The sequence below is a fragment of the Triticum dicoccoides genome, chromosome 1A, assembly GCF_002162155.2.
Source record: "Triticum dicoccoides isolate Atlit2015 ecotype Zavitan chromosome 1A, WEW_v2.0, whole genome shotgun sequence".
Lineage (NCBI taxonomy): Eukaryota > Viridiplantae > Streptophyta > Magnoliopsida > Poales > Poaceae > Triticum > Triticum dicoccoides.
The window spans coordinates 86,194,064-86,221,467 of NC_041380.1; the positions used below are offsets into that span (position 1 = coordinate 86,194,064).

The following is a 27,404-nucleotide window of genomic DNA, read 5'->3' on the forward strand; positions in this document are numbered from 1 at the left end:
GAAGGTCGGGGAACGGCGGTGATCCGCCGGACCATAGACAATCACGACCTCCCATTTGAAGTTCAGAGCTCACTCAAGAATCTCCAATGTAACGAAGAATTCGCCCCGGTCCATGCTGCCCACCTCGAAGGTGGCATCCTTAACCCCTAAAAGGATGCCACCGGAGTGGCCCGTGGTCCCACTAGAAGGGAGCCAATGCCAGGCGAAGAGGTGATAGCTGAGGCAGTCAAGCTCATGGAGGGAGAACTCAGTACGCAAGGTTTCCTGGATCACAATGATGTCAATGTGTTCGTCACGCATGTATTCGACTAGTTGGCGGCGTCGGCCATCATGACCGAAGCCGCGGATGTTCCAAAAAAGGGCCCGCATCTAAGCCCCCGTCGGGGGGCTGCTTGACCCCAGGACACGAGATGCGCTTTGGGCGCGGAGAGCAGCAGTGCAGGACTGAGTGCGCCCACGAATAGCCCCGTCAACCACCGGAGGGGCCTGAACAATGGTACGGGCAGTCTGGTCCTCAGGGGTCCTACGCAGGCGAGCCCGAGTCTCAGCCAGCTTACCATCTAGGATCTCGCGAGCCCTAATGGCCGCGATCTGCTCTAAGGGGGACCCACTTCCCCCCTGAAAACGATGGCCGACTCAGTGGCCACCTTGGCAAGGTGTCCAAGAGGAACGACCTCAAGCACGGAAAAGGAACAACAGGACGAACTGGGGAGGGCGGAATCCACACCTGACTCGAGGTTCCGGGTAGCCACCCGGATCTCAGCACGCTCGGCGATGGACGGAACCGAGGCATCGGCCGGGCGGGCCGCATCGAGGCGGGCGCTGCAGCGAGACACTGTCACCGGCGTCGAGGAGGAGCGGGGCCGCCTGGTGTACGCCACCGTCTGGGGAGGGATCGCAGAGACCGGAGTGGTGATGACCACGGCCACCGCCGAAGCCGGGGAGGCAGGGGAAGTGGGGTGGGCGTTAGGGGCCACCAGCGGGGGAAGCGGGGCGACGAGCACCAGGGTTTCACCAGACGCATCCCCCACAGGCAGGAGCACCGGAGAGGGCTCTCCGAGGGGAGGGGTCCCACCGTCACCACCCATGAGGACCGGAGGGGTCGGGGCCGGGGGGACGGTGGTTCCGGATCCGATGGAGAGGAGCGGCGAGCGGAGTCGGCAGACGGAGAACGGGGCGACGAGGGGGGCACGACGAGCAGACCAACACTCGAGATGTCACTGGCTGACTCCGAGGCAGGGGGAGAGGGCGCCACTGGGGGTGCGGCCAGCTGAAGAGCCACCGCGAGGTCAGCGGCAGACACTCGGGTGCGGCCCTGCCCGGAGCCGTCGTGACCCGTGAGGGGGTTGGCGGGCTCACGAGACGGGGAGCGGGAGCGCTCAGAGATGTCGTCGTCCTCCTCGTGGTCGTCGAAGCGGGAGTGGCGGGGGCGCCGGTGGTGGGAGCCATCGGCATCCGCGGGCCCGCCCCCCTGGAGGCTGTCGGTGAAGAGGCGGGGGCGGCCGATGTGGTTCGGCGGCTCGGGGCAGATGGTGAGGTCGTATCCGTCGTCGTTGAAAAAGACCCGAAGCGTGGTGTGGAGCTTGGAGGCGTCCAGGCATTTCACCTTGACCCGGACCTCCTCCTCCTTGCGCAGAGAGAGCTCGTCGACCACCACCACCTTGCCCAGGATCTTGGACATACTGCGAATGACCCGCTCAGACCGGGCCACCTCTAGGAGGACGGCGATGAGGAGCCAAGTAGTGCGATTTTCAGTTCTACTACTAGCAGAAGATAATTTAGAGCACAGTTTCGTTTCCTGTGAAACTCTTTAAGGAGCTTATATGTCTGTTATTAGTTGTTTTATTTTTGTGGGATTATGTTTGTATAAATTATTGATTTGTTAGATGTCGTTGTGACTCACTTGTTATGTTTTTTCCAAGTTTTCCTTTCCTTTTCTTTTTTAGGGGAAAATTTTCGATCTATTCATTTTCAATCGTGGCAGTACAACGAATACCAGAAATAATAAAAAGTACGTTGAGATCCGTAGACCACCTACCGACAACTACAAGCACTGAAGCAAGCCGAAGACGCGCCATCCTCATCGCCCCTTCATTGCTGGAGTCGGGCACAACTTGTTGTAGTAGATAGTCAGGAAGTCATCGTGCTCAGGGCCCGTAGGATCAGCGCACCAGAATAGCAACTGCCATAGATGAAGAATAACGTAGATCAGAAGGATTGAACTTGAAGGCACACGAACGTAGACGAACAACGACAAGATCTGAGCAAATTCACCAAAGATAGATCCACCGGAGACACACCTCCACACGCTCACCAAAGGTGGTAGACGCACCGCTGGAACGAGGGCTAGGGCTGATACCTTTATCTCATTTTCATGGAGCCGCCGCCATCTCGTCTTGCTGAGCAGGACACAGACCCTAGCAAAACTGAAAGAAATGAATAAAAACGGAGCCCCTCGATGGCCCTTGTCAAGATCCACCGCGCCCCTAGGGGCACCGGAGAGGAGGCGGATTTGCGGTGGCGCGGGCGACAGACAGAAACCCTAGCTTTTCTTATGGAGGATGAGGAAGAGGCAGCGGCTAAAGATGAGCTCGTAATCCTAAGTTTTCCTTTTCAGAAGACAATTCAGAGGTAATACTATGTTTATTTCTATATATGTTTAGACCCCATGGATAGCTGCTTAATTAGATGAAGTGCTAAATACATGAAGTAGGTTAACAACAAAACTCTTTAATGCATAGGTGGTTGATAAGCTTCTTTTATTTAATTAGTTGTAGGTTGTAAACTAGATTTTCTCCTAGTTAAGCGTGTTGAGCGTCGGTCATCCAAGAACTCTCTCTTTTCTTAATTACTAGCGAATATGTCCGTGTGTTGCAACGGGAGAACAAGATTATGTAGATATGGTAGAGATAAAAAAAGTCTAAATCAAATGCCAGGATGAGATAAGGACTTTTAAAAGGTCATTTCTCAAACTATGTCTGAATGATGTCATAATGAGACAAGGGACTTCTAAAAAGTCATTTTAAAAATTGAAAATGTGATGGTCTCATAACGATTTGATTTTCTAAGGGGCCACAACGAAATATTCTTTGACTGAGAAAACTGCATTTGATGGACCATGTTTGAGGTATATTGATGAATGATGTGTCTCGCCTTGATCTAGCATGACAGTGTTTTCCACAACCAGTAAAACTGTGGTACCAAAATAAACATAGTTATGTATGAAGGCAAAATAAACATTTAATATTTTAATATAGCTTACAAAAATGAACCCATAGGAAGTTGTGTCAATATTTTGGGGCTCGAAGAGAAAAGGGGAGAAAAAAGGGAGAGTACTAGGAGGGAGCACACTGCGTCGCATAGGGGGCGCTGACCGGGCCGACCCATTCAATGCACTGCGAGTGTGTGACGCCCCAAGACCGATGCTCTAGACGCCTTTCATGTTTTTCGTTGTCGTCGTGTTTTTTATTTGTTTGTTGCATTTCATCATCACATCATTCGCATTGCATCAGCACTCTATTGCCGTCATTTTTCGAAACTTGCATTCGTTTGTAGTCGTCGCTCCTTCCTTGTCTCTGTTGACCTCTTCTCAGATCAACCGAACTGCTCTCTTCTCTCCTGTCTTCTCCGTGGCTTTTTGTCAAACCTCTTCACAACCATGTCCAGAACTTACCCGAACCCGAACCGGGAAGTCGTGACCGTTGGGTCCGGATCATCCCCAAACATCCCTAAAACATCTTCAATTTCCCCTTGGACTGCCCTAGCCTATTTATTCTCATCCGTCCGATTTTGATCGGATGATCCAAACTCTTCTCCTTTCCATATAAATAGTCCATCCCTAGTCCATTCTTGGCAAACCCTAATTTCTAGGGAGATGTCCCATCCCGCCGCCACTCCACCAAATCCTCTCGGGATCCCCTCCCTCGATCCCACAGCCTCCTCCCACCTCTCTTTGGATCCAGATCCAGCCAACCACCACAGTCACTTCCCACTCGATCTGGACCACCGGATCTCACATCCGACGGCCCAGAGAGCCTTTGCAGCCCCAACGCCTCCCAGCTCCCGCACGAGCCCGAGAGCCTCCTCTCGCTCGACCACGCAGCCTCGCCGCTGCCCTCATCCAGCGTGGACCTCACCGGAGCGCCGACACCGGCGACCACGAGATAAGCACCCGCGCCCCCGTCTCCTTCCTCTATTTCTCTCTTCCCTCTCTCTCTTGCTCTCCCTGTCTCTCAAAATCTCTTTTCTCGGTGTCCCGCAGGACGCCATGATGCACCAGCTCAACTCGACCCCGACAACCTCGACCCCGCCGCTGCCTCGCCTTCTCTCCTGCGGTCATCGTCACCGGAATGCCATCGGAGAGCTGCAGCCGAGATGCCTTACGCCCTTCCTCGCGCCCAAGCGTCACAAGCAAGCACGAGCTCCTGTGCCCTTCCGCATCGTCCCGGCCTCGCGGGTGAGCAGCTTCCTGATAACCCACAAGTATAGGGGATCGCAACAGTTTTCAAGGGTAGAGTATTCAACCCAAATTTATTGATTCGACACAAGGGGAGCCAAAGAATACTCTCAAGTATTAGCAGCTGAGTTGTCAATTCAACCACACCTGGAAACTTAATACCTGTATCAAAGTATTTAGTAGAAAGTAATATGATAGTAGTGGTAACGGTAACAAAAGGTAACAGTAGTAAAAGCAATGTTTTTGGTATTTTATAGTGATGATAGCAATAGCAATGGGAAAGTAAATAAGCGAAGAACAATATGTGGAAAGCTCGTAGACAATGGATCAGTGATGGAGAATTATGCCGGATGCGGTTCATCATGTAACAGTCATAACCTAGGGTGACATAGAACTAGCTCCAGTTCGTCAATGTAATGTAGGCATGTATTCCGAATATAGTCATACGTGCTTATGGAAAAGAACTTGCATGACATCTTTTGTCCTACCCTCCCGTGGCAGCGGGGTCCTTAAGGAAACTAAGGGATATTAAGGCCTCCTTTTAATAGAGAACCGGAACAAAGCATTAACACATAGTGAATACATGAACTCCTCAAACTACGGTCATCACCGGTAAGTATCCCGATTATTGTCACTTCGGGGTTAACGGATCATAACACATAATAGGTGACTATAAACTTGCAAGATAGGATCAAGAACACTCATATATTGATGAAAACATAATATGTTCAGATCTGAAATCATGGCACTCGGGCCCTAGTGACAAGCATTAAGCATAGCAAAGTCATAGCAACATCAATCTCAGAACATAGTGGACACTAGGGATCAAACCCTAACAAAACTAACTCGATTACATGATAGATCCCATCCAATCCATCACCGTCCAGCAAGCCTATGATGGAATTACTCACGCACGGCGGTGAGCATCATGAAATTGGTGATGGAGGATGGTTGATGATGACGATGGCGACGGATTCCCCTCTCCGGAGCCCCGAACGGACTCCAGATCAGCCCTCCCGAGAGGTTTTAGGGCTTGGCGGCGGCTCCGTATCGTAAAACGTGATGATTTCTTCTCTCTAATTTTTTTCTCCCCGAAACACAATATATGGAGTTGGAGTTGGAGTCGGAGAGGCAACAGGGGGCCCACGAGGTAGGGTGCGCGCCCTAGGGGGGCAGGCGCGCTCCCACCCTCGTGGAGAGGTGGTGGCCCCCTGGCCTTCATCTTTTGAAGGTATTTTTCATATTTTCTGAAAATTTGCTCTGTGAAGTTTCTTGTCATTCCGAGAATGTTTGCTCCTGCACATAAATAACACCATGGTAATTCTGCTGAAAACAACGTCAGTCTGGGTTAGTTCCATTCAAATCATGCAAGTTAGAGTCCAAAACAAGGGCAAAAGTGTTTGGAAAAGTAGATACTTTGGAGACGTATCAACTCCCCCAAGCTTAAACCTTTGCTTGTCCTCAAGCAATTCAGTTGAAGTGATAAAGAAAAACTTTTACAAACTTTGTTTGCTCTATTACAGTCCTAGTTGATACATGAGCTATTCAAGCATACAAAACAGGATATTTATTTGAAGGTTTAGAGTTTGGCACATACAAATTTACTTGGAACGACAAGTAGATACCGTATATAGGTAGGTATAGTGGACTCATGTGGAATAACTTTGGGGTTTAAGGGATTGGATGCACAAGCAGTATTCCCGCTTAGTACAGGTGAAGGCTAGCAAAAGACTGGGAAGCGACCAGCTAGAGAGCGACAACAGTCATGAACATGCATTAAAATTAATCAGCACCGAATGAAAGCATGAGTAGGATATAATCCACCATGAACATAAATATCGTGAATGCTATGTTGATTTTGTTTCAACTACATGCGTGAACATGCGCCAAGTCAAGTGACTTAAATCACTCAGAGGAGGATACCACACTATCATACCACATCATAAGTATCTCAATAGCATGTTGGCACGCAAGGTAAACCATTATAACTCATAGCTAATCAAGCATGGCACAAGAAACTATGATCTCTAATTGTCATTGCAAACATGTTTATTCATAATAGGCTGAATCAGGAACGATGAACTAATCATATTTACAAAAACAAAAGAGGTCGAGTTCATACCAGCTTTTCTCATCTCAGCCAGTCCATCATATATCATCATAATTGCCTTTCACTTGCACGACCGAACGATGTGAATAATAATAATAGTGCACGTGCATTGGACTAAGCTGGAATATGCAGGCATTCAATAAACAGGAGAAGACAAGGCAATATGGGCTCTTTTGTCAGATAAACAATAATGCATATAAGAGCCACTTCAACAATTTAATTATGGTCTTCTCCTATCGATCACAAAGAAAAGAAACAAAACTATTTACACTGGAAAGCTCCCAACAAGCAAAAGAAGAACATGAAATCTTTTTGGGTTTTCTTTTTAATTACTACTACAAGCATGGAAATTAAATTGATTAAAATCTACAACTATTTTTTTGGTTTTTCTTAAGGTTTATTAAACACACAAGAAGAAAGCATAAAAAGGAAATAAACTAGCATGGATGATACAAATGAAAAAGTATGAGCACCAACATCTAGCAATGAGTGTGTGAGCATAAATGTAATGTCGGTGGGAAATACGTACTCCCCCAAGCTTAGGCTTTTGGCCTAAGTTGGTCTAGGCTAGCCTGGCGGATATCCATAATAGTAGTTGGGGTCGTAATGAGAAGAAGAATAGGAAGACTCTGATTGCCACTGGCTGACAATCATCTCCGGATCCCACTGGTAATTAGACTGTCGTGAAGGATCAACTTGTGGTTCTGGCTCTGGCTCCACGGCTGGTCCAGGGTTCCGATAGGCGTGAATAGCCTTCAACGGAACAAAGTACTGGCCTACAGATAGATCAAACAAAGAAGGAGCAGGCAGTGTAATAGTCTCAGGATGATGTTTATTAAAGAACAATTGATATTTAAGCTCTCCTTCCATATTTTTAACAATAAAATCATGTGCCACCATACTTTTATAATCTAGATAAACACGAGGCAGCACCTTTTCTTCCTTCTCATAATGCCTAATAGGTATGTTAAAATGTGCAGCTAGGCATGAAGCATATATGCCTCCAAAGATGGGGCCCTTTGTGTTGGGGATAGTTGCAGAAATTAAAAAAATTCTACGTATCACCAAGATCAATCTATGGAGAGACTAGCAATGAGAGATAGGGGAGTGCATCTTCATAACCTTGAAGATCGCTATGCGGAAGTGTTACAAGAACGCGGATGAAGGAGTCGTACTCATAGCGATTCAGATCGTGGTTGATTCTGATCTAAGCGCCGAACGACGACGCCTCCGCGTTCAACACACATACAGCCCGGGGACGTCTAAACTTCTTGATCCAGCAAGGGGAGAGGAGAAGTTGAGGGAGAGCTCCGACAGCACGATGGCTTGGCGGTGGAGCTTGCAGTTCTCCGGCAGGGCTTCACCACTATATATAGGGGTGGAGGGGGCTGGTTTCTTGCCCTCCAAGTCCATTGGGGCGTTGGCAAAGGTGGGGGAAAGAAATCCCATCATTTCCTTTCCCCACCGATTGTTATCCCTCCTTTTTAGGGATCTTGATCTTATCCCTTCGGGATATGATCTTATTGCTTGTAAGGGGGGATCTTGGTGCGCCTTGACCAGGGGTGTGGGGCCTTTCCCCCACTACCCACGTTCATGTGGATCCCCCCATGCAGGTGGGCCCCACTCCGGAACCTTCTAGAACCTTCCCGGTGCAATATCGAAAAATCCCGAACATTTTCCGGTGGCCAAAATAGGACTTCCCATATATAAATCTTTACCTCCGGACCATTCCAGAACTCCTCTGACGTCCGGGATCTCATCCGGGACTCCGAACAACATTCGGTAACTGCACACTAATTCCCATAACAACTCTAGCGTCACCGAACCTTAACTGTGTAGACCCCACGGGTTTGAGAATCATGCAGACATGACCGAGACAGCTCTCTGGCCATAACCAATAGCGGGATCTGGATACCCATATTGTCTCCCACATGTTCGACGATGATCTCATCGAATGAACCACGATGTCGGGGATTCAATCAATCCTGTATACAATTCCCTTTGTCAATCGGTATGTTACTTGCCCGAGATTCGATCATCGGTATCCCAATACCTCGTTCAATCTCGTTGCCGGCAAGTCAGTTTACTCGTTCCGGAACACATCATCCTGTGATCAACTCTTTGGTCACACTGAGCTCATTACGATGATGTCCTACGGAGTGGGCCCAGAGATACCTCTCCGTCACACGGAGTGACAAATCCCAGTCTCGATTCGTGCCAACCCAACAGACACTTTCGGAGATACCCATAGTGTGCCTTTATAGCCACCCAGTTACGTTGTGATGTTTGGCATACCCAAAGCATTCCTACGGTATCCGGGAGTTGCACAATCTCATGGTCTAAGGAAATGATACTTGACATTACAAAAGCTTTAGCAGACGAACTACACGATCTTGTGCAATGCTTAGGATTTGGTCTTGTCCATCACATCATTCTCCTAATGATGTGATCCCGTTATCAACGACATCCAATGTCCATGGTCAGGAAACCGTAACCATCTATTTATCAACGAGCTAGTCAACTAGAGGCTTACTAGGGACATATTGTGGTCTACGTATTCACACATGTATTACGGTCTTCGGTTAATACAATTATAGCATGCAAAATAGACAATTATCATGAACAAGGAAATATAATAATAACCATTTTATTATTGCCTATAGGGCATATTTCCAACAGTCTCCCACTTGCACTAGAGTCAATAATCTAGTTCACATCACTATGTGACTGTAATGAATCCAACACCCATGGGGTTTGATCATATCTCGCTTGTGAGAGAGGTTATTAGTCAACGGGTCTGAACCTTTCAGATCCATGTGTTCTTTACAAATCTCTATGTCATCTTGTAGATGCAGCTACCATGCGCTACTTGGAGCTATTCCAAATAACTGCTCTACTATACGAATCCGGTTTACTACTCAGAGTCATCTTGACTAGTGTCAAAGTTTGTATCAATGTAACCCTTTACGATGAATTCTTTTACCACCTCCATAATCGAGAAAATTCCTTAGTCCACTAGTTACTAAGGATAAGTTTGACCACTGTCATGTGATCCATTCCTGGGTCACTCTTATACCCCTTTATTGACTCATGGCAAGGCACACTTTAGGTGCGGTACACAGCATAGCATACTGTAGAGCCTACGTCTAAAGCATAGGGGACGACCTTCGTCCTTTCTCTCTCTTCTGCCGTGGTCAGATCTTGAGTCTCACTCAATGCTCACACCTTATAACACAACCAAGAACTCCTTCAAAATCCTTCTTTGCTGATCTTATTTGAACTCCTTTAAAATCTTGTCATGGTATGTATTCATTTGAAAGTACTATTAAGCATTTTTTTGATCTATCCTTATAGATCTTGATGCTCAATGTTCAAGTAGCTTAATCCAGGTTTTCCATTGAAAAACACTTTTCAAATAACCCTATATGCTCTCCAGAAATTCTACATCATTTCTGATCAACAATATGTCAACACCATATACTCATCAGAAATTCTATAGTGCTCCCACTCACTTCTTTGGAAATACAAGTTTCTTGTAAACTTTGTATAAACCCAAAATCTTTGATCATCTCATCAAAGCGTATATTCCAACTCCGAGATGGTTACTCCAGTCCTTAGAAGGATTGCTGGAGCTTTGCATACTTGTTAGCATCTTTTAGGATTGACAAAACCCTTCTGGTTGTATCACATACAACCTTTCCTCAAGAAAATTATCGAGGAAACAATGTTTTGACATCCTATGTGCAAGATTTCCTAAATAATGCAGTAACTGCTAATACAATTCCAACAGACTCTTGGCATCTCTACGAATGAGAAAGTCTCACCGTAGTCAACTCCTTGAACTTGTCGGAAAACATCTTAACGACAAGTCAAGCTTTCTTAATGGTGATACTTACCATCATTGTCCGTCTTCCTTTTAAAATCCATCTGTACCCAATAGCCTTACGACCGTCAAGTAGTTCTTCCAAAGTCTATACTTTGTTTTCACACATGGATCCTCTCAGATTTTATGGCCTCGAGCCATTTGTTGGAATCCGGGCCCACCATCGTTTCTCCATATCTCGTAGGTTCATTGTTGTCTAGCAACATGACCTCCAAGATAGGATTACGTACCACTCTGAAATAGTACACATTCTTGTCGACCTACGAGGTTTGGTAGTGACTTGATCCGAAGTTTCATGATCACTATCATCATCTTCCACTTCAATTGGTGTAGGCGTTACAGGAACAACTTCCTGTGCCCTGCTACACACTGGTTGAAGTGACGATTCAATAACCTCATCAAGTCTCCACCATCCTCCCACCCAATTCTTTCGAGAGAAACTTTTCCTCGAGAAAGGACCCGTTTCTAGAAACAATCACTTTTGCTTCCGGATCCGAAATAGGAGGTATACCCAACTGTTTTGGGTGTCCTATAAAGATGCATTTATCCGCTTTGGGTTCAAGCTTATCAGGCTAAACCCTTTTCACATAAGCGTCGTAGCCCCAAACTTTTAAGAAATGACAGCTTAGGTTTCTCTAAACCATTGTTCATACGGTGTCTGTCACATCCCTAGCTTTACCCTGGCCTTGGACTAGCTTGGTTGCTGCATCATGTTTAAATTCAAATGAAATTTGAATTGAGGAACTTTGAAAGCCTCAGAATCCTTTAAAAAATGATCAAGATAAAATTGCTTCAAATATGTCCGAAAAAATGTCCCTGTTATCCTCTGGAAATATTGGCAAGAGGTAAAATCCAAACCAATATTTTTGGTATCTTAGAAACATTTATTTTGGGCATTTGAATTAAATCAATAGCTATTTGAATTGGATTTATATCTACTATTAAATAAATATAGGTCCAATAATTCTGAAATATTTTGTGGAGCATTGGTTTAATTCTTTTAGCTCCTAAAAATATTTTCAGAAGCAAAAAAATTGAATTGGTTTCAAAACCAAATTCAAAACAAACCTGCAAAATAGAAAACAGAACAGAATTAGAAAAAAAACAGGAAAGGACAAAAACCTTACCTGCAGCCCACCTGGCGGCCCAGTAGGCCGACCCAACCCACCAGGGGCAGAGCCGTCTTCCACCTCGCGCCAGTCGGACGCAGAGCATGTGCCCGACGCGTGCGCGCCCGTAGCTCGCCACCTCCTGCTTGCCGCCGACCGCCTGGAGCTGGCTAAGGGCGCCACGCAACCCCGCTAGCCCTCTAACAATCTCCCCGTGCTCCTCCCCCACCTCTGCTCTCTCTCCCTCTCTCCACCGAACGCCACTGCCGCCGCCGTTCGCCATAGCCGCAGCCGCAGCCATCCCTGAGCCTCTCCGACGTGTCCACGAGCATCGCGACGCCTCCCTCGTCCTCTCCGTCCAGGCACGCCTCGCCGGAGGCCCTGCATCGACGCCATCTTCGTCATCTTCATTGCCGGCCGCTGGAGATCCCTCTCGCCGCCCCGCTCGCTCCAGAACCTCCCTGAGCTCGCCGTTTGCCTTGTCGCAACCGCCGTGAGCTCCTGACCCAGCTTCCCCTCTCCGCTCCCTCTCTCGCATGCCGTAGCTGCCGCACCGTGTCCACCCGCATGCGCCGCCGCCTATGCTCGCCGGTGACGTGCCCTCGGCCACTCAACGGCCCGGCCGTCATGCCCCGCTTGATCCCCGCTCCGCGTAGAGCCTGTTGATGCCTCGCACGCGCCGCCTCGCTCGCTGTAGCCTCGGCCCGAGCTCACCCGAGCTCCGGCTGCCGCCAAAGTCATCGCCGGCGATGACTCCGGCCACCACAGGCCCGGCCACCACCACCATCCGACGCGCGCCGGCAAGGGCTCTCCAACGAGCCTATCCACGCACGCTCTCATCGTCGGAGTCACCCGGACGAGGAGCGCCGCCGTGTCCTGCTTAGCACCGGCGGCTAATCGCCGTTTAGGTGACGTGGGCATCATTAGTGGCTAATGATCCACTAATTAAACCCTCCAGTGACATAGACAGCGGGCCCCATTGCCTAACTAACCAGCTAACAATAATAGATTAAGATTAATCTAAACACAGTGGCCCCACGCGTCGGCCTTGACCTCGCTGACGTAGCCGTTGACCGGTCCCACCTATCATCCACTCAAACCAGCCTGAGACACTGACGTATGGGTCCCACGGGTCAGGTTTGACCTGGCCGACCCAGTTGACCTGCTGACGTCATCCCTATGTCATGCTGACGCAGTAAGTGATTTTCTGGATTTTTAAATAATTCAGAAAATTCCAGAAGATAGTTAAAACTTCTAAAATTCATAGTAAATCAACCGTAGCTCCAAATGAAATGAATTATATATGAAAAATGATCAGAAAAATCCAAAGAATCTGTTTTGGCATTTTCATGCATGTTAGAGCAACTTATATCCTATGTTTAGGACAATTCAATTAAATGGCATTTAAGAAAGCACATATGGAGTTTGAATTTGAACCTAGTGTTCAAACCAACTCCATTTTACTTGTTGCTAGTTGCATTAGGCCAATCAACAGCATATTGCCATGTCACATTCATGCATCATATTGTTGCATTGCATTGATTGTGTCCTTCTCTATTTGCCGGTAACCGTCCCCTCTGAGTCGATGAAGTTTCTGACGACGTGATCGATGACACCGATGAAGAACTATATTATCTTCAGAAATGCCAGGCAAGCAAAACCCCTTGTTCATTCTGATACAATCCCACTCTCTCGCTCCTGCTCTCTTTTACTGCATTAGAACAACATCGATTCAACTGTTATATGTTGTGGTAGCTGAACCCCTTTTCCTCTGCATGACCTGTCATTGCCACAGTAAATAGATGAAACTCACTAGCATGAGTAGGAGTTATTTGAGCCCTGATGTGCCTACTCATTCATGCTTATTTGTCATGCCCGCTACTGCTTAGAGTTGAGTTAGGTCTGATTCATCGGGGATGAATTGGAATAGTGATGAACATGTCCTACTGTGTGTGAGCTAAGTGTGTGAACACGATTTGGTAAAGGTAGCGGTGAGAGGCCATGTAGGACTACATGGTGGGTTGTCTCATTGAAACCGTTCTCAGGAACTGAGTTTTGTGTTTGTGATCCATGAACAGCTACTACCATGCATTGGGCCCGAAACCAATGGACCCTCTCGACTTATTAACTGCCCTTGCCCTCTGTCTAGGAGTTGCAACTAGTTTCTGGTGTTTGTAGGATATGTGTTGGCGGCCGTGCGTAGCGCTGGCCCTAGGGGTGGGCTATGATGCGGTAGATACACCATGGCACGGTGTACCGGGCGCCCGTTTGGTGTCTCGGGAACCATGCACACATCGTTTGGGGCTGTGAGTGAAACTCCAGCTGGATCTCCTCACGGATGGAACCCGAATAGGCGATAAACCTGGACTAGAGACTTGTGTGGTTAGTCAGGTCATGGCCGACTCCCTCGCCAGGCTTCTGCTTGAAGGTGGCCGAGATACACGACGTGTACATGGTGGTAAGTGGCGAGAGCGTGTGTGAAGAAGTACACCCCTGCAGGGTTATAAATGATCTATTTGAATAGCCGTGTCCGTGGTAAAGGACTTCTGGGTTGCCTATAACAGTTCATAGACAAGTGAAAGTGGATACTCTAAAACTCGCAAGATAAGTGTGAGTGCTATCGATGGCCTTCTCGTAGGGAGACGGGAGCGGATCCATAGTGGTGTATTGAATGGTGAATATGTGGACTCGTGTGCGCCACCTCAAAAGAGTTGCTTGTTGCAGTTAAACTCCACCACCCCGTTGATACCGATGCATATGTAGCTAGTTCTGATGTAAGTCTTGCTGAGTACTTTTGTACTCACGTTTGCTTAATTTATGTTTTGCAGAGAGACTTCAGTCTCGCTAGTAGTTCCGCGTGGACTTTGACGTTTAGCTTGATAACTCAGCTACGATCTTGTGCCCTTGGCAGGGTCTTGTAGATAGTCAGGCTTCTCAGCCTTTTTCATTTGTAGATGTCTCTACTCAGACATGTTAAGCTTCCGCATGTGATTGACCTGTATGCTCTGAATGTTGGGTCATGAGACCCATGTTTGTAATATGTCGCTCCTTGGAGCCTAATGAATAAATACCTTGAGTCGTAGAGTTATGTTGTGATGCCATGTTGTATTTACACATATCGAGCATATTGTGTGTATGATTGAAATGCTTGGTATGTGTGGGATCCGACAACCTAGTTGTTTATCCTTGGTAGCCTCTCTTATGGGGAAATGTAGTCTTGTGCTTCCATGAGCCATAGTAGTCCGCTACATCCCGATTCACTAGAGTCCTGCTAGCCCAGTACTACTGCTCCGGAACACTTGACTGGCTGGCATGTGATTCACTTCGTTCCTATGTTTGTCCCTTCGGGGAAATGTCACGCGGTGACATCCAGAGTCCTTCCTAGCCTACTACAGCCCGGGTTCCCAGAGTCCTGTTAGCCCAGTGCTACATCCCGGATTCACATGCTGCTGACCGACATGCTCGATGTGATTCATGTATGCCTGTCCCCATAGGTTAGTGCCACTTTGGGTTCACGACTAGCCATGTTGGCCCGGGTTCTCTATCATATGGATGCTAGCGACACTATCATATACGTGAGTCAAAAGGCGCAAACGGTCCCGGGCCATGGTAAGGCGACACCCGTGGGAATACCGTGCGTGAGGCCGCAAAGTGATATGAGGTGTTACCGGCTAGATCGATGTGACTTGGAATCGTGGTCCTGACAGCTTTGGTATCAGAACCTGACTGCCTGTAGGATTACCAAGCCAAACTGGTCGAAGTTGAGTCTAGAAATGCTTTAGTTATGTAAGGGAATTGATTGTGGAAGGGAACGTAAGGCTCTTTTTACTCCTTCACCCTATGCCTTTCTGATCTGAGTCATCCTATTCTCTTCTACGGGGATTAAGAATTAGGCCTTCTCATCTATCTATCAGGATGACGTGTTACCAATCCATAGACTTAAAGGATTGATGGATTCACTACTGGAAATAGGGAATTTGCCATCAGCCAGCTCTTTGCCATCTGCCAGCTGATGGCAAAGAACGTCTTTGCCATCTGCTTATAAAAAACAGATGGCAAAGAACTGACAGACGGCAAAGAACATGGTTGCCATCAGCCAATTCTTTGCCATCTGCTAGTGGATGGCAAATAATCTTTGCCATCTGCCAGCAGATGGCAAAGAGGTTGGCAAATCCTATGGCCGTCAAGCATGTAATGGCGTACCAGCCCCACCTCTTTGCCATCTGCCAGCAGACGGCAAAGATTCTTTGCCATCTGCTGGCAGATGGCAAAGAGATGGGGTTATTTTTTTCCAGGTAAAAAAACAGTGGGGTTATCCCCTCCCTCTCTCCCCACCCATCTAGGTAAAAAAAAGACGTTCGCATCTCATCCACACACCACCACCTACCTCCTCCCTCTCCGCCTCCTACGCCCCTTCCTCCCACCCCCATCCCCATCCCGCTTCGCCTTCCCCCACCACCCGACCTCCTCGACCTCTACCTCCCCGCCGACCCCTTCTTCGCCTCGCCCCTCATCCCCTCCCCACACGCCTTCCTCCTGCACGACCTCACCGACTGCGTCGCCGCGCTCGAGCTCGCAGCCGCCCCGCAACCGGCGCGCCGCAAGTACACCTACGCGGCCACGGAGCCTGGCGGCCAGAAGGTCAAGTGGACGGCGAAGGAGAAGCCGCGCGGCGGGGGCCGGGCACTCAAGTGGGAGGCGGAGCTCGCCTCCCCCAATGACGACAGATTCGACCGCAAGTGGAGGTGGGAGGCCAAGTCCAAGGGCGGCACCGGAGGCAAGACCAAGACCAAGTGGGGCACCGAGATCAAGGGCAAAGGCTCGCTCGAGCCATGGTCGCATGCCTACACCTGGGAGGAGGACTTCACCACCTCCGACGACGACGAGGACGAGCTGGAGGTCGAGGAGCGCAGGCCGGAGAAGCCCAAGAAGATCAAGGCCGCCGCCAAGGACAAGGAGGTTGACAAGAAGAAGAAGAAGAAGCCGGCGAGGACGTGCGTCCAGATTGAGGAGATCCCCGAGGACAACACCGCCGGCTGCGACGCCATCCGCAAGGTACGCTACTCAGCACAAATGATGAGATTTTTGTGGGGGTTTGGGTTCTGTGGCCCGATCTGAACGAAATGTGTGATTTCTAGTAGAATTTCCAATAGAACCAAGTTACCTCTCGCTGGATTTGAGAGAAAATTTGGAATTTTAGAGGATGCTAGTGTCCACACTCTAGATCTGTGCTTAGTACTGGCTACAGATTGACTGAACTCTACTCTGAATGATATCAACTTGAGGATTCTGCTCCCTTGCAATGCACTACTGTCATATGTGTACTGACCGCCTGACATTTGTCTCTCTTTCTGATGATGTAGGCCTTTGCCATGGGGAACGACAAGGGGAAGGCCAAGGAGCTGTCGCCGCAGGATGCCGCGCTGCTCATCCAGATGAACTACAGGGCGCACCTCGCCCACCGCTCCCAGGTGCTCAGCTGCCTGCGCGATCTCGCCGTCGCCAAGGCCAAGCTCAAGGAGCTCCGGTCCCTCTTCTACAACCTCTCCTACAGGCGCCGCCTCTCGCACGACCACGAGGAGCGCCAGAGGTTCTCCGAGAAGATCATTGTCCTGCTCCTCACTGTCGAAGCGCTCGAGGTGAGCTCCGTCACGGCCTGTTTACGATTGCCGATTGCTGATTGCTGATTGCCATTGCTGTGCTGTGGATTTGAAATTCAGTTACTGCATACAGTGGTTAACACTACTAGTCGTCAAACCCATGCGATGCACGGGCTAGTCTTTCTACTATATTTTACCATAAGAATTGGATTTTTTGGGCATTTAATCCATATATAGCAATAAGTGATGTCCTAACCAACAGATCCTAAGAATGAACCTTTTCTAAATTATGATTTTCTAGTGCAACGTGTACGCTACTGACCAACAGGTCAAATGGAAAGCACTTTATTCTCTGCATCATATACTCATGCTGGTGTAAAAACCAAAGGGTTCATAGTTCACATATATAGACTATGTAGAGGAATCATCTTCCTCAACAAATTCTTTGAGAGTTTGACCTATGTCTCTCTCGCCGTAAGAATATCAAAAAAATAATCTTTTAGAGCACGTGCCTCGGGGAAAGTGAAAAATGAATACTGAAACTGGTTTGTCACATGCATTATATTTGGTTTAATTTAAAAGTATACAATTCAGATCAATCTGGATATTTTCTGCATGCATTACGTAGTACAAGGCCAGGTAGTAAGCATTCCGATCAACAAAAAATGTCGTAAGATAGATAATTTGAACGTACAGACCTTATACAAATAGTAGGTATGAAAGAAAAGAGAGAGACAACATAGTGGTAGAACATGGATAGAGCAGATTTGGAGAAGTGCGATGATCATCTCGTATTACCTTTCCTCCTATAGTCCCCTTCAGAACGAAAATAATTACAGTATATGTGCTAAGTTAATCCATAAAAAAGGTAAAACAAAAAGAACTATACAAAAGCCAGATTCAGGTATTGCTTTCGAAAAATCTTTAAGCAATGCAACTTACAAAAACGACCATATATTTATCATTGATATTGTTAGTAAAAATTTATCATATATTTCAAAGTTCTCATAGCATCATTGCAAGATGCGAAACCATTTGCAGACATCTTATTATTTATCAAAAGCACGGTTTCTTTTTTTTTGCAGGAATACTATGCTATTTAGTTTCATAACGTTTTGTAATATGAAACTGCCAAAATAAAACTTAGGCGCCACAAATTGGGAAAAGCTCAATATTTTTATTTACAATATATTGTTGCTTATTAACCTCAATCAGCCAAAACAGGTACCAGTGAAACACATCCTTATTAAATAGGCATATGATGTGTAATTTCATAAGCTTCTCTAAATATGAAACCACCGAAATAGGATAACCAAGAAAAACTCGTATAGCTCAGAAAGAATGGGCTGCTAATTGCACACCTCGCCCGTCTCATATATATATGGACTACACAGATACATCATTAATGATATTACAATCAGGTTACAAAAGAACTACTATGTACAGAAGATATCCTACCATCTATATGAGGCTTGGCGTGGACGTCAAGATGAGTGGCAGCTGATGCGGAATTATTAGAAGAGCAGTCGATGCAGCTGGTCATACTCTCATTCAGTATTTCTATGTATCAATATTATGTTGCTAATTATTCCCAATCTGCAGTCAATAGGTATCAGATGAACACTTGCTTATTTATAGAGCTGCAGGTAGGAATCAGTTAAGAGCAGTCGATGCAGCTGGTCATGCTCTATTTAACCTGTAGTTGTTAGAAAAAATAGTTGTTGTCACATGTGATTCACATAAAGTTACTGGACATATTTTGTCGGTGCAAAAATTGAATTTGGAGTAGCTTGACCAGCTCGATGTTGACAACTGAAAGGATGCTCCTTCTTGTGATGTTGCTTGTCTAGACACCAGGTTTAATTTATAAGCTCACCAGATCTGACCTGATGATCTCGATTAGATATCCATATGTTGTAGGTGAAAATATTCGGGATTTAATCGTTGGAAAGCAGAACACTATCACATGATAGTATAGAAAAACAAATTGAACCCGATCCAAAGTCATGGTAGATTCAAGGGAAGAAAGAAATTCAGAACAAAATATTATGAGAAAACGAACCTCATCTAGATGAGAAAACAAACCTTAACAAAACAATTGTGATGCAATACACTCCTTGAGCACATCGGATCAACGTCGGAACTTGCTTGCACAATTTGAGAGCAACATGAATTGTTCCTGGGGCTAAGGAGACCATGGAGATTACATGGCCCGTTGTTGCTTCAGGTTGTTTTCTTAAAGGAGAGAGAAAGAGACGTGGAGAAGGTAGATACTTTTGGGGTGTCCTTGGCTTGTACGTGAAAGGACTGTGACCCTTATCTCTTTCGGCTTCTTCTCCTTTTAAGCGCTTTTGTATATCCTTTCATGTTTTTTCTAACTTATCTTCACAGTTGTTGATAGGGAGTATCTCACTCGGCTTCTATTTCTTCTACAGCCGTGAAAACTGCGAGTCTTCTAAAAACAGATAGTTTGTTATTTGTGCACCGTTCAAGAAGTTTTTTCTGGCTGATTTTTTCTTGGTCAAGATTTCAGCCAAGGATTACATGGATTAGATAGAACGGCTCTTATTTTCTGATTAATGTGTAATTTGTTGGGAGTCTATATATAATTAGTATAGCTATAGATAGATACATATAGATAGATAGATAGATAGATAGATAGATAGATAGATGTATACAAAATTACAAATAAAATACAGTATATTATGTTCTCTCTATCATAGTCATATCAGGCATACTGAATAGTGTACATTAAATCTTGATTATATAGCAATATATGTTTCATACTGTCACAGTAATTACAGAAACTATACTCCCCAAAATCAATCCATTGATTGCCATGAGCTTCATAGTATTTCAACCTTATCAGATCAAACTAACACATGGTGTGCTATAGAAAATACTTCTAGATCTGACATAAATAGCTGAGTGGCTGAGTGAATAGCTTACCTGAAGCTGGACAGACTGATCCCAGTAGCGCACACTCCAAAAGTTGATGCTGGTGACTGCATGCATCTTCTGCCCTTTGTAGCAGCCATTTATCTATAGATGCTGCTAAAATCACATCCCTGGTAATGCTCCTTTCCTCAACTCCATCATAATGTACGGATGGTTATGAATACAGTGGTGCAGACCTCTCTGCATCTAAACTTGAGCACACCTTTTGCACGAAACGTTTTCTAAAATACTCCCCACCATTGACATCAGAATCCATAACGTGTTGGTTCATGATCATCTCCACGTGCCTGCCTCTGCTCAGTCTAGGAGATACAGAAACAAAGAGCACATGAGAGCATGCTCAACTTCCAATTCCTTTTTATGTGAACATAATGACCTATACAGTGGTAGTTCGATCAGTGAGAAACTAATAGATGACATGCTCCTTTGCATCAAGTGTTCACCAGTTCATTAATAATGGGACCAATTTATTCTGCTGTCCAAAGATGTAAAAAACTGTAACAAGATATATGATATATGGCATCCAAGATTGCAGGTGAGTATATTCGGGAATTAATCCTTGGAGTGAACAACACAATGATAGGACATGATAGAAAACAAATTGAACTTGGACATCATAATAATCTTCACATTTTAGTTGCATCATAATAATCTTCTTCTAGTCTTCTTCTTCTAACTTTCTTCTTTCCCATTTTACAGATTTGCTTAAGATCACGGAAGCTTGGGTTGATGGAGTGCTTGTATTTAGTTTTTGTTTTGACCTTGTGAAACTTGCTACCTATGGATGAAACTGTGTAATATTGATGAAACTATGTATATGTACGGATGAAACTTGCTACTATTGGTAACATGTATTGGATATATGTGTTCATGACTATTGGTAATATGTGTTGAATATGCTATATTGGTCATATAAATATATTTGTGTTTGATTTTCTGCGAAAATGAATTGATATAAGAAAAAACAAAATTAAATGGGGCAATATAGTCACTTTGCCATCTGCTGGCAGATGGCAAAGAGCTTTGCCATCAGCTGGCAGATGGCAAAGAGGCCACGTGTCATCTACATGTAAAATTTGGGCTGGCCTATTTGGGCTCTTTGCCATCTGTCAGCAGATGGCAGAGCTCTTTGCCATGTGCTGGCAGATGGCAAAGCATGCAGCCTTTGCCATCTGCTGGCACACGGCAAAGAGCCTGCATACTTTGCCATCTGCTGGCAGACGGCAAAGAGCCTGCAGCCTATGCCATCTGCTGGCTGACGGCAAAGTATGCCGTTAGCCTTCTAACGGGGCTAACCCCGTTAAGAGGCTTTGCCATCTGCCAGCTGATGGCAAAGCCACAGGCCCTTTGCCATCAGCCAGCAGACGGCAAAGAAGCCTTTGCCGGCAGGGTTTCAGACAAACTGTTTGCCATCTACTGGCAGATGGCAAAGCCTTTGCCATCCTCCGGCCATGCCTTTGCCATCTGCCATGGCAGATGGCAAAGTGCCAGATTCCAGTAGTGATTCATGTCTTAGTTCAGCTTCCAGTACTTCCCTGTGTTCATAGTTGGTCTTGGAACCTTGATATTATGATGTTGTTGAGTGGTTATGCCACCATTTTGCAGGATGTCTCAAATATTTTTGAGCATTTACAACCGTTATGCTGTCTGAGTCATCCCAGGTTTCTAAATAGTCAGATGCATTTGCAAATCCCTTGCTTCTGTTCTCGATGTCCCTTTGGGCCAGTTCAACCACACTAATCGGTCTATTGAGGTACTCCGTTGCCTTGACATGTATGTTGGAGTTAGTGTTATGACCCTAGGTGTCTTAGAGGACCACTTAGTAATCTAGCAATGCTTTGCATCCCCAGTGTGATGGTTCTGGCCATTATTCTCAAAAGCATCCCGTGGTGCCATTTAGTAGTAGGTATTCTATTCCTAGGTTCTTGAACCCGAGATTCACCCTACTTACCTCCTGTGGATAGTGTTTGCTCGTTCCTTTAGGATATTAGTAACCATGCGACAGTCCTCGAGGTCCATGGTATTTCTTCCTTCCAAATACCATGAACCGTTAAGGCAGGAGTTCTTTGAACCAAAATATCACAATCAGAGTACTCTTCAGGAGTTCTCCATTCATAATTGTGATTCTGCCAGTCCTACCTTTCTGCATGGATTATCTGGAAGAAATATATTGAACTTGTTTGGCATACTAAATCTATGCATCCGCAACCCTGAAAACCATATGTTCCTTTGAGTTGTCTCTCTTTAGCTGTTTTCTGGCCCTCGTCTATCAATTGATAGTCAGGAATAGTTGTGCATTCGTGTTCATCGATGCCTACTATTCTTGTGGCCGTCAAGCCATTCTAGTTCAGAATGACTAGGAAAAACAAACTCCAGTACCTCATCCATTTCTTGGACTGGTCAAAGTAGTTGTATTCCGCAGATCAAATGCCAATCCAGCTTTTTGTTCTGTTCTACCTCGGAGTATTACCCCCTTTATGTCAGGATTGTCATGAGAATTGCACCATTTCTTATGAATTCTTGATTTAGTGATACTTCTTGCCATCATTGTTCATTCCTCGGTTCCGTGTTGTTGCAACTGGAATGCCGACAAGTAAGCTGTGATGTGTGAAATCAATACTCCTAGCAACCCTGTTGCTTGGTAGATAATGGACAATAATCTTATCCTTAGCGTGTTGATTATTGAATCATCACCCTAAGGTTTATCGTGCTACCTAGTCCTTATTTCCGGTGCACTTTTCGATCAATGAGTTAGGATAGTGTCAATCCTTGCTTATTTGATCATATCGTCTTGCCCTGAAAAGAAAGATTGTTCTCGAGCTTAGTAACATATCGGTGGTTCATGACGTTCCAGTTATCTTCTCAGAAGTATTACCAGGTTGTCACCTGACCGCTATGTTGAGTTTGTGATCATGTTGGTTACCCTCCAAACCACCCATTCTCCAAGAATCTGTGTTGGATACCCCTGAGCTAGTTGGTTAAGCCAAACAACAACTTGGAGAGTTGGAAGATGAAAGCTTGTCCGACTTAGTTCATCGCTAAGGGATATCCTTGAGTGTGTGTGTGTGTGTGTGTGTGTTGAAGAAAGATGATATTTTCATCGACTGATCCCCGTGATCAGTTGTTGAATCTATTGCCTTGTCAAAACTTTGACTTGAGTATGGGCCATCGTCAAGTCAAATCAGAACCAGCGATGTTCGTAATGTTGTCTTACTCATGCTTGATCCCTCGAGTATACACCATTACATCTTTTGGTCTGACCAATGCTATCACCGTGTTCACATGATGGTGGAAGTCTAGTGATATGGAAATTCTGATGAGTTGCTATTGAGCCCATCAGCAGCATTTTGTCTCCCCCATGATTCATGTTGAACATCAACCTAGTGTTGAAAACTTTGTAAGCAATGCCTTCGTGTTCCATACATGAAGCTTATGCTTGGATGAAAGAAGTGACTTTCTCCAAGTTCACGTGCATTAGGTGTAAGTTGCCGCCATGAATTGGAGAAAGGTTTGTTTTGTTTCCCTTGGAATCATCCCAAATCAGTTATGCATACGTGCGAAGTATTCTATGGTTTGGTAGATTAATTAGCTCCACTCCATATGTGTTCCTAGCACACCAAGCCACTGATCGGTTTGTTCAAGGAGAAGAAGTTTCTTCTTAGGAGCTAGAATTACGCAAGGACTTCGATATCCTCGTTGATGGTTCCCTCCTGAACTCGGCAGTGTTTCGTTGTAAGACTACCAGGTGGCCATGCTTGTCTAGGACAGCGTGTTCACATGCTTGTAGCAGAACTAGCTCATGTTTTGGAGTTTACTATCGTAGTTCAATTCCCGAGAATCTCGCAACATCGTCTCGTCGGTTTGTGTTGCAAACTTTCTTTCCGGACATGTTGTCTGAAATATCCCGTTACCATCCAGATCTGGATCTCAGGCAGATATGATGGTTGGAGCTATTCCAAGATTTATGATGTAGGTCCTGACAAGGTTCATGTTCTGGCCGACACACCTAGCCGGAAGATCTATCGTTGCAGTATCTTGATTGAGCTATTTGACCATCTTCGCCATGAGGTTTTAGTGCAATTTATTCTAGAAGTTGCTCCTCAGGGGTCGTTGTGCTCTCGATTTCCTTGATTATGCTAGAACCATTCAAAAAGTGGAATCACTCTCTACTGTTGAGTTTATCCCCAGTTAATAGAATCATTCCCAACATTTGCATTTTGTTCCCAGCTTGCACCACCGTTGTGCCATTCTATCTTGGACTACCTTCTCGGTAATTCCTGGTTAGGATCATCTTCAACAGTGGTACTACCATGGGTCCCATCCATTTCTGATGATAAGCAAAATTATCCATCGCGTTGTCCTCAACAAGGTAGTCCACATCATCCATTCGAATCCGGATATGCCATTCCTTTGAACTCCGCCAAACGATCGATTGTGATTGCCTTAGGCTAGTATAAAGAATTTCAATGATCTGGAAATCAAAAGTAATCCTTTTTGCCACTTAAGGGAATAATTCTACGAGTCACCTCCCCTAAGGTGCCCCATTATGGAATCATGGCAATTATTTCATCACTATCTTGAGATCTTGCCCCACCCTCTTCAGCGTGAGATTTTTGCCTACCCAGTAGAACCTTGTCATCTACCTCTTTCCATCACTCCTAGTGTGTGATTCGCGTCTCAGCTCGTGAGATGTATCTATGTCTCATTCCGAGAGTTAATCCTGAGATGCTCGATCTTTGAGAAGACCGATCCTTTTAGAGTTTCTTTTCCCTCTCGTTGTCATGTTGGTAGGAGTTCCTGGAGCAAGACTTCGAGACAATGAAGGTGATCAAATCAACATTCCTATGGAGTGCACCCTGGATCATGAAGATTGTGTTGGTCTTGTGTCCCTTTTGTCTTCTCACCTCACATCCTGAATCTCGGGACGAGATTCTTGTTTAGCGGGGGTGAGTTGTCACATCCCTAGCTTTACCCTGGCCTTGGACTAGCTTGGTTGCTGCATCATGTTTAAATTCAAATGAAATTTGAATTGAGGAACTTTCAAAGCCTCGGAATCCTTTAAAAAATGATCAACATAAAATTGCTTCAAATATGCCCGAGAAAATGTTCCTGTTATCCTCTAGAAATATTGGCAAGAGGTAAAATCCAAACCAATATTTTTGGTATCTCAGAAACATTTATTTTGGGCATTTGAATTAAATCAATAGTTATTTGAATTGGATTTATATCTACTATTAAATAAATAAAGGTCCAATAATTCTGAAATATTTTGTGGAGCATTGGTTTAATTCTTTTAGCTCCTAAAAATATTTTCAGAAGCAAAATAAATGAATTGGTTTCAAAACCAAATTCAAAACAAACCTGCAAAATAGAAAACAGAACAGAATTAGAAAAAAAACAGGAAAGGACAAAAACCTTACCTGCAGCCCACCTGGCGGCCCAGTAGGCCGAGCCAGCCCACCAGGGGCAGAGCCGTCTTCCACCTCGCGCCAGTCGGACGCAGAGCGTGTGCCCGACGCGTGCGCGCCCGTAGCTCGCCACCTCCTGCTTGCCGCCGACCGCCTGAAGCTGGCTAAGGGCGCCACGCAACCCCTCTGGCCCTCTAACAATCTCCCCGTGCTCCCCCCTCTGCTCTCTCTCCCTCTCTCCACCAAATGCCACTGCCGCCGCCGTTCGCCATAGCCGCAGCCGCAGCCATCCCCGAGCCTCTCCGACGTGTCCACGAGCATCGCCACGCCTCCCTCGTCCTCTCCGTCCAGCCACACCTCGCCGGAGGCCCTGCATCGACGCCATCTTCGTCATCTTCGTAGCCGGCCGCCGGAGATCCCTCTCCTCGCCCCGCTCGCTCCAGAACCTCCCCGAGCTCGCCGTTCACCTCGTCACAACCACCGTGAGCTCCTGACCCTGCTTCCCCTCTCCGCTCCCTCTCTCGCACGCCGTAGCTGCCACACCGCGTCCACCCGCACGCGCCGCCGCCTGTGCTCGCCGTCGACATGCCCTTGGCCACTCAACGGCCCGGCCATCGTGCCCCGCTTGATCCCCGCTCCGCGTAGAGCCTGTTGATGCCTCGCATGCGCCGCCTCGCTCGCCGTAGCCTCGGCCCGAGCTCACCCGAGCTCCGGCTGCCGCCAAAGTCGTCGCCGGCGATGACTCCGGCCACCACAGGCCCAGCCACCACCACCATCCGACGCGCGCCGGCAAGGGCTCTCCAACGAGCCCATCCGCGCATGCTCTCATCGCCGGAGTCGCCCGGATGAGGAGCGCCGCCACGTCCTGCTTAGCACCGGCGGCTAATCGTCGTTTAGGTGACGTGGGCATCATTAGTGGCTAATGATCCACTAATTAAACCCTCCAGTGACACAGACAGCGGGCCCCATTGCCTAACTAACCATCTAACAATAATAGATTAAGATTAATCTAAACACAGTGACCCCACGCGTCGGCGTTGACCTCACTGACATGGCCGTTGACCGGTCCCACCTGTCATCCACCCAAACCAGCCTGAGACACTAACGTATGGGTCCCACAGGTCAGGTTTGACCTGGCTGACCCAGTTGACCTGCTGACGTCACCCCTATGTCATGCTGACGCAGTAAGTGATTTTCTGGATTTTTAAATAATTCAGAAAATTCCAGAAAATAGTTAAAACTTCTAAAATTCATAGTAAATCAACCGTAGCTCCAAATCAAATGAATTATATATGAAAAATGATCAGAAAAATCCAAAGAATCTGTTTATGGCATTTTCATGCATGTTAGAGCAACTTATATCCTCTGTTTAGGACAATTCAATTAAATGGCATTTAAGAAAGCACATATGGAGTTTGAATTTGAACCTAGTGTTCAAACCAACTCCATTTAACTTGTTTCTAGTTGCATTAGGCCAATCAAAAGCATATTGCCATGTCACATTCATGCATCATATTGTTGCATTGCATTGATTGTGTCCTTCTCTATTTGCCGGTAACCGTCCCCTCTGAGTCGACGAAGTTTCTGACGACGTGATCGATGACACCGATGAAGAACTATATTATCTTCAGAAGTGCCAGGCAAGCAAAACCCCTTGTTCATTCCGATACAATCCCACTCTCTCGCTCCTGCTCTCTTTTACCGCATTAGAACAACATCGATTCAACTGTTATATGTTGTGGTAGCTGAACCCCTTTTCCTCTGCATGACCTATCATTGCCACAGTAAATAGATGAAACTCACTAGCATGAGTAGGAGTTGTTTGAGCCCTGATGTGCCTACTCATTCATGCTTGTTTGTCATGCCCGCTACTGCTTAGA

At 46.2% G+C, this 27,404-nt stretch overlaps 1 pseudogene; it reads left to right on the forward strand.

Annotated features, from left to right (window-relative positions):
• Positions 1 to 1,385: 1,385 nt before the first annotated feature.
• Positions 1,386 to 20,848, forward strand: LOC119351822 (annotated as a pseudogene).
• Positions 20,849 to 27,404: the final 6,556 nt, after the last annotated feature.